Here is a 14,151-nt window from a genome sequence, read left to right on the forward strand (position 1 = left end):
CTTCTTGGATTCTATTTTCCATGTCATTCACAGCTTCTTCTATGCCTGTCATCTGGATCTTCTGTTGTTGCAGGTCTATATGTAACAAGTCTATTTGTTTTGTAGTTTTTTCTATGAAGGTATCTATTTTAGTATACATTTTATCCATCTTAGCAGTAAGTTGCTGGATTATAGTTATCAGAGACTGAAGTTCTTTCTTGATGCTGGAGTCTTGAGAATTTGTCTTACTGGAACTCATTTCAGACTGATAAACTGACAGGAAAATTTCCAAAGTGATTTCTGACAGGAATATTGTTAAAATGTCCTTTCTTTTTTAGATATAGTTCAAGAACTATATAAAACAAACATATTTAGAAAGAAAATTACTTCAAAAATTAATTTTTTAAGTAATTAATTCCTGTCAATGTAATGAAATTGGTGGAGCTGAAGAAATCTGCTGCTATCCTGTGTTCATCCTTGGCCACGCCCCCAAAACAGGATTTTCTGATCATCTTGCAATATGGCTGGAGATAAGGGAAAACAAGGAACATATAAAAATAGGCAAAGGAATAAAAAGAATGAAAGCATGGAATGAAGAAGAAAAGAAATTAGTAACACAGTTATAGAAATATCATATTAATATGAGAACATTTTATAAAACATTAGTCTGAATATTGGATGATATTTAAGGGAAAATATTAAAAAATGCTTTTTTGCAGTGGCAATATGATGTGAGGAAAGGAGAGAAAGAAAAGTATAAAAGAATATATAATGATGGATTGGAAGATTTAGAACTTAATGACAGAAAGTAATTTGACAAAGAAAAGAATTATATGAAAGAAATAAGAAAATGCAAAACTGTTATACACACAAATATATTTAAAAAATGCAAAGCTGTTATATGCACAAATATATTTTTATAAGGAAAAAGAGAAGTAGTGAGTTACTTAAGCAGATCGGTAAAAGAAGATGGCAGTGTAATGAGAGATAAAAAATGTAAAAAGAGAAATATAAAGAACTCAGGAAAAAGAATAAATAGTGTAGTACAATGTGTACAAGAAATGTTTAAAAGAAAAAAGAAGGTAGTGAAAAAACATGAAAAGTTAAAAAAGTTTACCGGAAAAGAGAATAAAGAGGTAAAAATTAAGATTTCTTTAAATGAGCTAGATAAAGTTTTGGGACAAGTAAATATAGATTTGGCTGAAGGACCAAATGGAACAGGGTATGAAATGTATGCAAATTTAAGGACTTGGCAAAAAAGAGAAAGAAAGAAAAAATAAAAATAAAGACTTTGAAACAATGGTTAAATGAAGGTTTTATATATAAAGACTTATGCAGTGGAATACTTAAATTCATATGGAAGAAGAAAGAAAACGATTAAAAAACTAGAGACCTATAGTATTCAATTATAATGATTTTAGGATCTTTATGAAAATAATACAAAATAGATTTGAAACTAAAATGCAAACTATTATGTAAAATAGTATATGTAGCATAAAGGGGAAGGGGTGTCAAGAATTATTAATGATCACGAAATTGTGTATGATATTATGAATAGAAAAGAAGAAGGAAAATTATGATAGGAGACCTTAATAAGGCATTTGATATAACTGGACATGAAATAGTATGTGTAGTAATGAAATAATATAAGTGGGAAAGTTAGAAAATTATGTATATCAGCATATAGTAATAATAAAGTAAATACTTGTAAATGGCTGGTTAAGCCAAGAGGTTCACATAAATAATGGTGTAAGACTGGGATGTCCATTGGGTTGTGTACTCTGCATTAGTTATGAATGTGATATTTTGTGAAATAAATTTCAAAATGAAGGAGGCATAGTATATAACACCTGAAGTGTTAAGAAACCCACTTCTGTTAACATATGCATATGACATTGTAATAATTGCAAAAACAACAGTTGAATAAAAGAAGTAAGAATTTGCATAAATAAGTGTCCAGAGATGATAAGGATAACTTTAAATAAAGATAAAAATAAAGGTTTATGTGATGTAGTAAAGATAGGGGTATATAGTTTACAACAAATGAAATTTCTGTGTTAGGTATAACATTTGGGAATAAAGATGTAAGTGGAATTCAGTGGAAAAAAATCCAGAAGAAGTAAAACAAATCTGTCTTTTCTGAAGAACATATAAATTATAATTCTGAAAAAAGCTTATTTGATAAATTTAGTACTGGTGGGAAAATAGCATACTTAGCTAGTGCATTTATGTTGCCAACAGTATTTGAAAAGGAATTATTGCAGATGTATATATTTTTATTTATATGGGTTCTACATTAAACTCAGTAAAAAGAGGAGCTTTGTGTGTAAATTTAGAGGAAGGAGGTTTAGGGTTAATTAACCCAGTGGTATATGCTGCTTCATTAAATTTGTACATGGTGGTAAAGTGGATAAATGAAAAAGATGAGAGATTAGTAGTAAAATTGCATAAATATAAGTATGATGAATGTTTGGGTACAGTAAAAATAGTAAAAGAGAAAATCTAAATGAAGAAATAAAATGTTACCAAGAAAAAGATATTTTTATGGAAAACAAAAATTGATGCTATAGAAAAACGTTAGAAAGTGTGGTATAAGAATGTAATGATAAAACTTCACTATATAAAACCATGGAAAAGTCTAGCAGATAAAAAAAATTTAAAGTTATACAAATAAGAATCAAATGGTGTGGTTAGAAAATAAAATGTCAAGATTGTTTTTGTGGAGACTGATAATAGATAACTTACCTGCAAAAGTAAATATGCCATATAAAAAGAAAAATGATAGAATATGTTTACATTGTCAAGAGTAAGAAGACATTATGGAACATGTGTTTTTAAAATGTAAATGAGTAAAAAAGTTGTGTGGAAATTATGAAATTACATTTTTGAAGATACAAATAAAGTGGGTAAAATAAATATGGATATGATTAAATATGGATATTATAGGAATAGAAGTAAAGAATAAATTAAAAGACTTAAGAAACAGCTACTTTATGTCATATAGGTTATATGGAATGAAAGAATAAATTAAATTATGTTTAATGGTAAATGGAGTTTAGCAACAATATTAATTAAAATCAGATTGTGGTAATGGAAAAGGAGTGCAGGTCTAATAAGGATGAACATTTAGTATGATTGTAAAGGAAATTATGAATATGAGTAAATCGATTTGTATAGCTATATATTCATATATTTGTAAATATTTGTAATGTGTAAATATGTTGTAAATAAGAGTTGTTTTTGTATATAAAGTACTCATGCTCTTTTTGACAAGTGCAGTGAGATCTTTTACACCCACCTGAGCTACCACAAACTCAAGTAGATGTGGCCTTGGTTTAATGTCTCATCTGAAGGACAACACACTCAGAAGTACAGCACCCCCAGTTATGCTGCACTGCAGTGTCAGATCTACCTCGTATGGGAATAGAATCCACACTGCAGCCTTCTACAACAAAGGTGAGTACACTACTTGTGCATCACTGACAAGATTGCTCCTTGGAAGGATTGAAATATTACAGAAAGGTGTCATATTCATCACGGGATAATATAATCCTTGGGGAGATTACAATACACCTTTTGATCCATGGCTCGATCTCCTCCCACCAGGTATGAATAGAGCTCTGCATACAACCACCCTATTAAAACAATTAAGTGTCAAATGGGGGGGGGGGTTGAAGATGGTTGTAGAATTTATAATCCAGATGGAAAAGAGTTTCATGTTTTGGTTTTTAAATGGGTATTGCCAGCAGACTGAATATACGTTAGGTTTTGCACAATGATATTTCTAAAACTGAGACTATATATGTATATATTTTCCAGTCTGTATTATTTATTCTTCACTCAGCCATCATGTCCATATGGCTTAATCAGGTCAGTGGAGGTTTTCATTTATGGAGGCTACAGAAAGAAAAAGCAGAACTTATTCATTCCTGGACTGATATATTTTAGACCACTCAAGCTACATATTAATATATGTTAATAGTGTGGGCACTCTTTAAATTTAAATTTAGGAGTTGATGTAATCTATTGACCAACTCTGACTGCTAATCCAGCTAAATATTCAGGAATTACAATGTCCCACTACATAGCTGTATCTTGGGCTTATCCAGAAAACAGAAGGCAATACAATAGCCAACAGATACATCATTACAAATGTGCACAATAAAGTGTCCATCCTGTTCATCATATAAATGTTTTGGAACCTGGCGAGACAAGAAAGTAGAAAAGGGGAGAGCAGCAAGAAAAGGGAAATTAACAAGAGTAACCTAAAGGTATGAAAGGTAGAGAAAGGAAGGATACTTTTCTAAACAAGGAAGAGAAGAGTTTTACAAAAGAAGGTAAGGTGCTTCTGATAGGATATTAGGAGAAGGGTAGAAAACAGAGGCAGATAAGCACAGAATACAAACCCAGAAAGGAGTAGCATGTGTAAAATGGTGGGGAAGACAGTGGATTAAGATAGTAGAAAACAATACCACAGAAAAAAACATATTTAGAGCACATTTCATGCTCCCTCTCCTGAATTTTCCTTACTAACCTATAAAGCTGGCCAGTAAAGTGCCACCTCAGAATACTGTACTGATGCTGACAGAACTCATGAGAATGGGTATTGTTAGTGTTATCACTCACCATCCACCAAGCTCATGTCAGGTATCTACATTCCACAATGGATCATCATTCTCATCCAGCAATTTCTCACTAAATTTACATGCAGGAAGAACAGAAAAACACTGTTCCCCAGCATACCGGAAAAGAAGGTTACATCTCATAGCACTAGAAGTTGCAATGGTCAGTCATTCAAGTTCAAAAATGGTGGTGCCGTGTTCATGGATGCATATTTGTGAATCACATGTCACGTAAGGTAGTGCTGTGCCACAGTGTATGTTCAGGGCATTGCACCACAGTGCTAAGAATTGGTGTAATGCTGAATTTTGTACATAAGCATACTGGTCACAAACTTCATGGTCACAGTGACATATGCAGCTAGCACCAGCAAGTCTTAGTAGCACATTGTATAAAGTCAGTGATTCACAGAGAATGGCACTAATTAGCTTCATAAGCATACTCACCACACTAACAGACTCTTTTTGGTGTGATATGAGCCAGCAATGAAGTCAGCAAAAAAGCAAAGACACTTTACAATGGTAAAGTGCAAAAAATGTTAAAAATAATATGAACATACAGCAGCAGCACAGTCAAAATAAGTTACACTACTGCAAAAATGACCAGAAGTATTTCTCTTTTGTTTGGATTGCACTGGATTCTAGCCAAACTCTCTGGAAACAGCTGTGGTCACCAAGTGTCTGGACAATTGAGAGATTCAAGTGATTTAACATAAATAAATAAAATATACTACTGTTCAGTTAAACTAATAGATAAAGTAATATCATAAAAATGCAGAGTAGCAAAGAAAAGACAGGAACAAGCAGAATGTCAACATGGAAGAATTGAGTAGAGTGAACTATAAAGCAACTAAGACTTGAAATGTAACTAACAGAAGATTATAGAACAGGGAATAGAGTGTCACAAATTTTAAGAAATACAGATGTGATAAACGCAACACCCTACATCAGAAACAGATTATGATTTATTTTATACTATTATCAATAATAATATAAAATATCAACAGAAGCAAAAGAAAACAGAAGATATATAGAAAACATAAAGGAAAAGTGTACACAAGTAGTTAATTTCAGATTCAAAAATATTTATCCAGATTGGGAAAGAAAATAACAGCAATAGTAACAACAACTAGGATAAATATTTACAAAGATCCTGTTTATCATAACAAAGACGCTGAATAAATGTAAGAGTTAAAAGGAGCAGTAAGAACTGCTAGTATAGAGGATCATGAAAACACATGTATTTATTTTGTTTGTTTATTTACTTATTTAATGTGTTTGCTTATTTAAGTAATTAATTTATTTAGTTTATTTGTTTAGTTAATAACAAAGTAGGGGATTGGTTTACTAACCTTTTTTTAACAATGACACAGGCACTAACAGAACAAGCTAAAAATATACAAACTGTATATAAACAATTGAGACAGTGGTATAAATGGAGTACACCAATAATAAATGAGGTTTGGACCAGACCGATTTGTCCTGGGATATCTTCAAGTGGGGCTAGATAAATAGGGTAGCAGCAATTAAGAGGATAAGGGGAGGATAGGGTTAAATGGGAAGCAGGGATGTTTAGGAGGAAATGAGGTAAGGGTAGGGAGGGGCTTAAAGGGGTTTAGGGAAGTGTAACTGGGGTAGGAGTCACATTTTTGCTGTGAACTTGCTAAGGCAGGCTTATGTCTGAGACAACCTAGGGTGTTCCTGAAGGACAAGTGGACCTCTGGTTCCTGGTGGTCACAGGTGGTTTGTGTAGGTAGTAGAGCAGATATACATACCTATATTATATATATATATATATATATATATATATATATATATATATGGTTCTAGGTCATAAGCTCGACAGCCACTCTCACCGACAACAAAAACATCGACACCACATTATCGACAAACCAGAAACACGACAACTCACATGCCCGACAAACAAGTAACCGACGGTCCACAAACACGAAACCCCACACGCTGCACACACCACAATAACAACAATCAACTAACAAAACACATCCCCTTATCCAAAAACCACACACAGAACACAAGCACACCAAAATCCTCACAAACCCACACTAAACCTCACACACACAACTACGTCCAACCCTAACCCAAACCCTTACCCTAAGGTCCGTCACTATCGCACACTCAGCTAACCCGCGCCCTAACCCTTACTCACTTAACCCACCCCTAACCCAAAAATACCACTACTGCACACTTACATAACCCGCGCCCTAACCCTAACTCACTTAACCCGCCCCTAACCCAAAAAATACCACTACCGCACACTTACATAACCCGCCCTAACCCTAACTCACTTAACCCGCCCTAACCCAAAAATACCACTACGCACACTTACCCAACCCGCGCCCTAACCCTAACTCACTTAACCCACCCCTATCCCGACAGACTGTCACTATCCACACTTACCTTAGTCGCACCCTAACGTCCGTCACTACCGCATACTCACACAGCCTTCTTTCCAACTCACTATCCCTGGCGTCGGAGTTTTCATCCGTAGCATCGGTCTTCCGAGTGTCGATCATCTGGCGCCCGCTCATGCGTTGTCGGTAATCCCAGCTGTCAATCTTCTAACCTACACCCATATATATATATATATATATATATATATATATATATATATATATATATATTTATTTATTTATTTTCCTCCTTGGTACATTGGTTTCTGGCGCTGTGACTTGAGAGGTGAGTCCTTTTCAGTATGTTGGGTTTGTGATGTCAGTTGGGGATTTGTTGGTTGCCTGATGGTGGGAGGTGGCTCAATCCACAGGTTGGTAGGGAGGGAGCCTTTTGTAATTTCAAGCTGTCAAATAAAAAAGAGAGAGATAAGGGAGCTTTGCATTTGGCATGGAACCTAGGTGGGCTGTGGTTACCAAGATCCTATGCTGCTGGGAGGGTAAGGCTTATTCTGTTAATCCATTTTCTTAGTCATTGGCCATTTCATGGGCTTTGAATACCATGGGTAGAGATTGTGAGTCTAATGCTGCACGTGATAGAATCTGACAACTGTGAGGGCATTCAACAGTCAGTTCATGAACATGGGCATTTTTATTGCTAAATGGATTTTCTGATGTTTCTATATTTAATGGAAGCTGGTGTGTTCTGAAAGTATTATAGTGAGACTGGTTTACCTTCATTGTGTCTTCGCCGGCCTGCATGCTTCATACTTCTCAGCTATTCTCTATAATTTTGTTGCCACGTATTTCTTGGCCCCACATAGCATTCTTGATGTTTTCATGGTGCACCACTGTGGGAATGTGTGGTGTAGTTTCCGCAGTTAAAAAAAAAATGGCGCTCACTTGTGTGTTTATTAAAACATCTTAAGCTTTTATGATTCTTCCCATGTTCCTGAATACAGAATAATAATTAACTTGACACTTTTGAAGTTCATCAGCTACAAACTTGTAGGAGATTGTCCGGTGATAGTGCTAATAATGTAACTTGACAGAAAATTCAGGTAACGCTTTTTGTCTTCCTCCTTCCTTTTTCTAGTTGGACCACAAACATCTTCTCATAATGCTAAACTTGTCTTGGCTCCCCAACAGGTCTCCTCTACCTCACTAGCCTGCTAACTGTTGTCTAATGTTGCTGTTCATTTACTGGTGGCTACAGGAGGTGGTCTGTGTTCTGGGTCTGAGAGGTTGAGCGGGGTTTTTACCACCACTGGCGTAGTGCTAATACTAAAGTTTTATTTAGGTTTAAAGAGCCTTATGCTTGGTGTGTGGTAGGCTGTGCTGGTGTTCAGCAGTTATTTCAAATTGCCCAGGAGCAAGGAGACAATGGTGACAGGCATTTTACATTTCAGTCATGCCTGTCGAAAGAGTCCGGTAATGCAGCCAGTGGTCCTCTGGCTGGGGGGGGGGGGGGGGGGTTAGATATTAGATATTTTTATCATCCAGTTGCCTGGGTGACAAAACCTTATGTGGAAGCTGGCAGAATGCTGTGTTATTAATAAAACATATATAGAAACAAGTTTAGTGGGTACTGTATGAGTTCACAGGGATGAAAGTAATGTTATAGGGTAGGGGTACAAGTTTAGTCAGATATTATTTAGTTAATTATTTATTTGACATTTGTTAACTTGATTAGTCCATCTGGGCATGTACCCCTTTGTCAGTGGAGGCCCTGGTGGGCTCCAAACATAACATTATACAAAATAATACAAATTTAAACAATAAATACAAAACTAGCAACAGAGCAACAAGTCAAGCAGATCAACTATTAATAGAGCAGATATAACATATAAATAGTAGCATTAACAAATTGTACTAGGAAAGTACTTCAAGGACAAAACTGAAGCAGGCAAGATATTTGTAGTACAAAGATCGAATTTAAGAAGTTCTGGTTATGGGTAGCTGTCATAATTATAATCCCAAAAACAGTAAGGCCACTGACAAATTTCAAAATCTGGTCTACTAAGCAATGAGAAACAGGGTGGTAAAGTCTAATACATCATGGTGCAAGAAAAATGCTATGGAAAATTGTGCAGACTACATGTTATGAGACTTCCCATACTCTGGAACAGGCTACCCATCTATGTCAAGCAAAGTTCTTCATTAGCATTCTTCAAGAAAAATCTTGATGAGTGGATGGGAAATAGGAAATACACCCCGGGGATCACGTCTGTGTCTCTGCTCATCAGTGGCACAGGAAAATAACTTTCTTGGGTGGCATAAGCCAGGGAACCTTGTTGGCTAGACTTGCATAGGCCCTTGGGCCGATAGCCTAGTACCTACCTATGAACCTATAAAAAAATTTCAGCATCTTATGAAACCAAATGCTTTCACAAAGTGCAATTACCAAAGTTGTTTTCCGCTGATCTTTGTAAAGATACTAATAAATGGTCAGACGTTTTGCATATGGTATACTAGATTAAAGTCGGCTACAGTGTTTTTAATAACAAAGCCATGCAGCTTTCTATGTCTCATATACACCCGATATCAGTACCAGTTACATTTTATTGTTATTCTCCACAGTGCTATATAATTGTATGATGGCTTACTATTTTCTACAAATTACCTATATATTTAAATGGAAACTATGCCGCTAAAGTAGTGTTTGAGTTGCCCTATGTTGGGCCTGTTGCCCCCCCCCCACCTTTTTTGTTTGTGGCTGTAATTGTGGTTTCTTTCCCACTGGTGGCACTGTTACAGGGGGAGTGGTGTTTGTTCATGGCTATGTTTTTTTGTTTTTGTTATCCACATTCAATGGCACTAGTCTGGTAGTTGGCACAGTGGTTAATGTATAGAATTTTCTAGGGTGCAGTCTTTGGTTCCTGCATGCTACTTGCCACTTGTCCTCTACAAGGGCATTGCATGATGCTATTACTCTGTGCTTAGATTGGGCTCATGTTTTGTTAATGGTTCCTGATTGAATTTAAGGGAGCCCTGCTTTTGATTTAATTTCCTTGTTTCTCTTAATCCCTGCTGGCACTGGTGGGTTTGGTGGCAGATGGTCGATTAGAATTACTGCATTACAATAACTGAGTTGGTGAATAAGTAGGCTACACACTTTTATATTTTGCTATATGTACCTATGTGATACAATGAGGTTGGGATAGTCTGTAATGCCTTAATTTAAAGTGAGGGGAAGGATTGTGTTGTCTGGCCATCTCATTGTGATTACGCTATGTTTTCTGCATGCAACTGCATTCAGGGTCACTTGTATGAATCACCAAAGTGACAAGCCAGGGAGGACAATCATACTTCTCAACTGTACAGATTTTCACAGAATATCCAAAATTTTGCCTCACATTTTTGGTCTGTTTTTCAAAATTGTCATTTTTGGTAAATTGTTGGCAAATCACTAAGACTAATGTTAGAGAATGGCAAACATTTGTGTTTTAGACTTTATACCCTTCAGGAAATTCATGATAATGCAAAACCTGCTCTATCAACTTTTGAAGTTTGCAAGAGCAATATTTTAAATGTGTCCCATTTTGTTACTGCCAAGTTCCTTATTTACCACTGGCTGTCTTGGCTAATTTTAATTCATTGAATTCTGATGGTCTGTTTGGTTATTCTTGACCAGGGAGGTGAATGGCTATAAGATCTTTGGTAGGTCTGACCAGGTCATTGCCAGATGTTAGGGATGTAGGCTTAATATAACAGTGTTGAGTTACAGAGGATTGCTGTACAAGCAGCTTTGGGGTGAAGCTGCTAAGACAGCATTCTTTTGGGAATAGGGGGGTTGCAGGCCACTGTATTGCCTGTGCAATTGAGGAGCAGGGTTGCCCAGTGGCACTTAAGGCTGACTTCAGGAACTTTTGGGTAGGTGTGTGCTGAGAATTTACAATTTGCTTTTGTTTTGCAGGTGGGGAACACAGAGTGGACATTGGTCAGTGATGGGACAAAAGTGGGTTCGAAGGTGAAGGTGAAGGTATCAGTGGCTATTTCCAAAGGTGCCCAAGTGGGGAAGGGCAAAGTAAGCAACAGTTGCTGGCCTGTAGGAAGTTGTTAAAGGTAATTGATTCTAATGGTCTGTGTGTTTTGTTTGCTGGAGTTGTACACAACGATGTCACAGGTAGTTTTATTTTATTAGCTGTATGGTATGCAAGATTTGGTGTTGTTTGGGTAGTGTTTCGGCAAGTGAAGCAGGAGTATGTTAGGGCTGGGTAAAGCAGGGTTGAGGAATTCTTATGGGGGGTCTGGTGTTCCCACAGGTGGGGTGGACGTGCAGCAATCATAGGGCCCTTGTCTAAAAGGGACATAGGTGGAGCCGTGGGGGGGGGGGGAATTTGCATCTCTGTTTTTTTGTAACCAGTTGTATTAACATGACTAGGGACATTTTTACTATTTTCTGCCCTAAATTATTGTTAACAATTTTGTTGAGAACTGTTAAGTTGGTTAAAGGGGGATAAATTTATTTGTAGAATAGGCCTTTTAATGCAATGATTTGTTTTATTTTGCATGGGTATCAGTTTTAGCGTTAATATGTGAGGTGGGAAGAAATCTGATGTGGAACTTTGTTTAGACATCTTAAGTTTTGTTGGTGTTTTGCATTCGGTAGTGAGTGCATTTTATGCAGCTGGTGAAAGAGATATGCCCTTGGTGGTGCATGATGTCAATAATGAGTTGGATTATGAGTGTGTGGAGTATTTGCAATCTTTTCTTTTACAGATCACACTGAGGTCACAGATGGGGACATGCAGAGTGGGCATTTCTTGGTGGGCTGAAGGAATGTGGCCTCAACAGGCAAGAGTGAAGGCTGAGGATTGTGTCGGCTGATGGAGGGGTATGAAAGGCGGTCACGGTTTTCCAGCAGTGCAGCTAAATATGAAGTTGTTTGCTTGCTTGTCATGTTTTCCTTTTCTGCAGTCACAAAGTAATGTCTTGTTTTGCTTGATCTTGTGTATCAGGATTGAATTTCACACTATATTGTTGGTAGCTGGGGTCTTCCTTGGAATGCGTCGGGTAGTGTTGCAGCCAGCAGGGGTTGGGGATTAGTGGGTTGCATTGAGTAATTTGGTTTGGGCTTATGAGCTAGGGGGGTGTTTGGTGTAAGACAATTTAGCTTTGATTTATTGCAGTTTTAGGGGAGACAGGGTCAGGTTAATTTACTACATTCTGGGTGGTGGTGGCATGTCACTGACCTTGTTTGACTTGGTGGCATTGGGCATTTTCAAGTTTTGGAGGTACATTGTGGTTGGTTAGTTTTGCCTGGCTTGGTTTACAATTTGTGGTGCATTTGTGGTTATACTGCTAAAAGACATGATGGGGGTTTAAGTATCTTATTGTTTATAATGGGACATTGGTGTAATGGCAAGATTGCTATTAAATGAAATGTGAAAAGAGATTTCATGTGGTTATTATATTCATTGGACAGTAAAATGGGGCTGCAATCTGATGTGAGGTTATGCAATGACCTCGGCATGCTTTCAAGTAGCAGTGGGCTAAGTGTTTGGTTGTCTAGTTGGCTGGTAATGACCCGAGTCATTACAACTTTTTTTATGCTATGGTAGTTGGGTAACAAGTATGAATATCCGAGGTCATGAGTTTATGGTTGTTGCTTTAGCATTGGAGATGGATCACTGGTTTGCTTTTAGCTGTTTAGGTAACTGAATAATTTTGTTAATTATGTGATGGGGATTTGAGAGGTGTCGACTTGTACACATTTTGGTTAGGCAAGATTGGGTATACCAAATGATGTTTGTCTTTATGCATTTAATGGTGTTTAGATTGTGAGTTTGGTCAGTGAGAGGGGAAAAGCCTGGTCAGGCTAGTGAGTAGAGAAGAGGAGCAGGCTTGCCCTCTTTTATTCCCTCTCTGGTGTTGAAACTCCAGTTCAATAAGTTGGGAAGGAAAGTGAGTGATTGCACTGCTTAATAAGTAAATAAGCAAATAGAGCTGCTTATTTAGTTGGAGGTGTAATTCAATAAATGGTAACTGAAGTGAGTGGTGGTGCATCATAAGTAAGCGAGTGGAGGTATGGACGCTGCTTACTGATCAATATGAGCAGGGTCACGCTGTCCTATGTGAATGTTACATGGATGTTATTATCACCTATGTCATGTTTTAGCTGAAATTAATATTGGTTAACAATCATGTTTATAGAAGTTTAATAACGATTGTCCAATGTAATTCGGTGTGATGTGTTTATTGCAGGGGGACCGGGACAAAAGATTTAATAACTAAAATATGTTACAAAGTAGTAGTAAAAAATGTACAAAGCATTTGATGAAAAAGGTGTGCACTTAATATATTTCTGCATTTTTACAATTTGCATATATTGTGCTATATTGCTCCTAGCAACCACTCTAGGGTATGTAAACAGCAGTTTTTTTTTCAAAAATCTTTATTAAATTTACATGAATGACAAAGGCAATCTTACATTTATGTAAATGAAAAACATACAAAATTATGACTTTAGTTGCAAACCATTTACATCACAGATATACATCACTTATAAACCATCCAATCATTGTCAGTTAAGCATTATATGGCTCATTCAAATCCTGCCTCTTAAACCTCATTCCTGCTCTGCATATATTGTTCCCACGATTCCCATTTTTCCTATGCAGTTTGCTCCTTCCCTTTTCTAATGACCCAATTCCAATTGTTTTATCTCTGTTACTATATTCACTACTTCTAGTAAAGTTGGTCTAGACTTTGATTTCTATTTTCTAGTAATTGCTTTTTTTGGCAGCCATCATAATTAGACTCAGCAAGTCTTTAATATGTCTAGGCAATTCTACTTCTGTAGCATAACTCAAAAAAAAATCATCTCCCCAGTCAGTCCAACCTGTTCACCCAGCATATCCGACACAGTGATCTGCAGGGAATCCCAAAAGTCTGCCAGCTCATTACACTCCCCAAAATACCTCTTTCTTGCCCATCACACCTTCAACATTTACTATCAACCTGAGGAAAAATTCTTTAGAGTCTACTTATGGTATAAAAATACCTATGTAAACACTTCCAGGCAAGGAGCCTAAATCTTCTAGATGTCTGTTGCATATTTAGGAGCTATACATATATCCCCCATTCTTATAATTATCATGCAATATTTTATATGCTTTACCAATTACTCCGTTTTTAATGGC

The sequence above is a fragment of the Protopterus annectens genome, chromosome 2.part2 (assembly GCF_019279795.1).
Source record: "Protopterus annectens isolate FY-2018-M chromosome 2.part2, PAN1.0, whole genome shotgun sequence".
NCBI classification, from domain to species: domain Eukaryota; kingdom Metazoa; phylum Chordata; order Ceratodontiformes; family Protopteridae; genus Protopterus; species Protopterus annectens.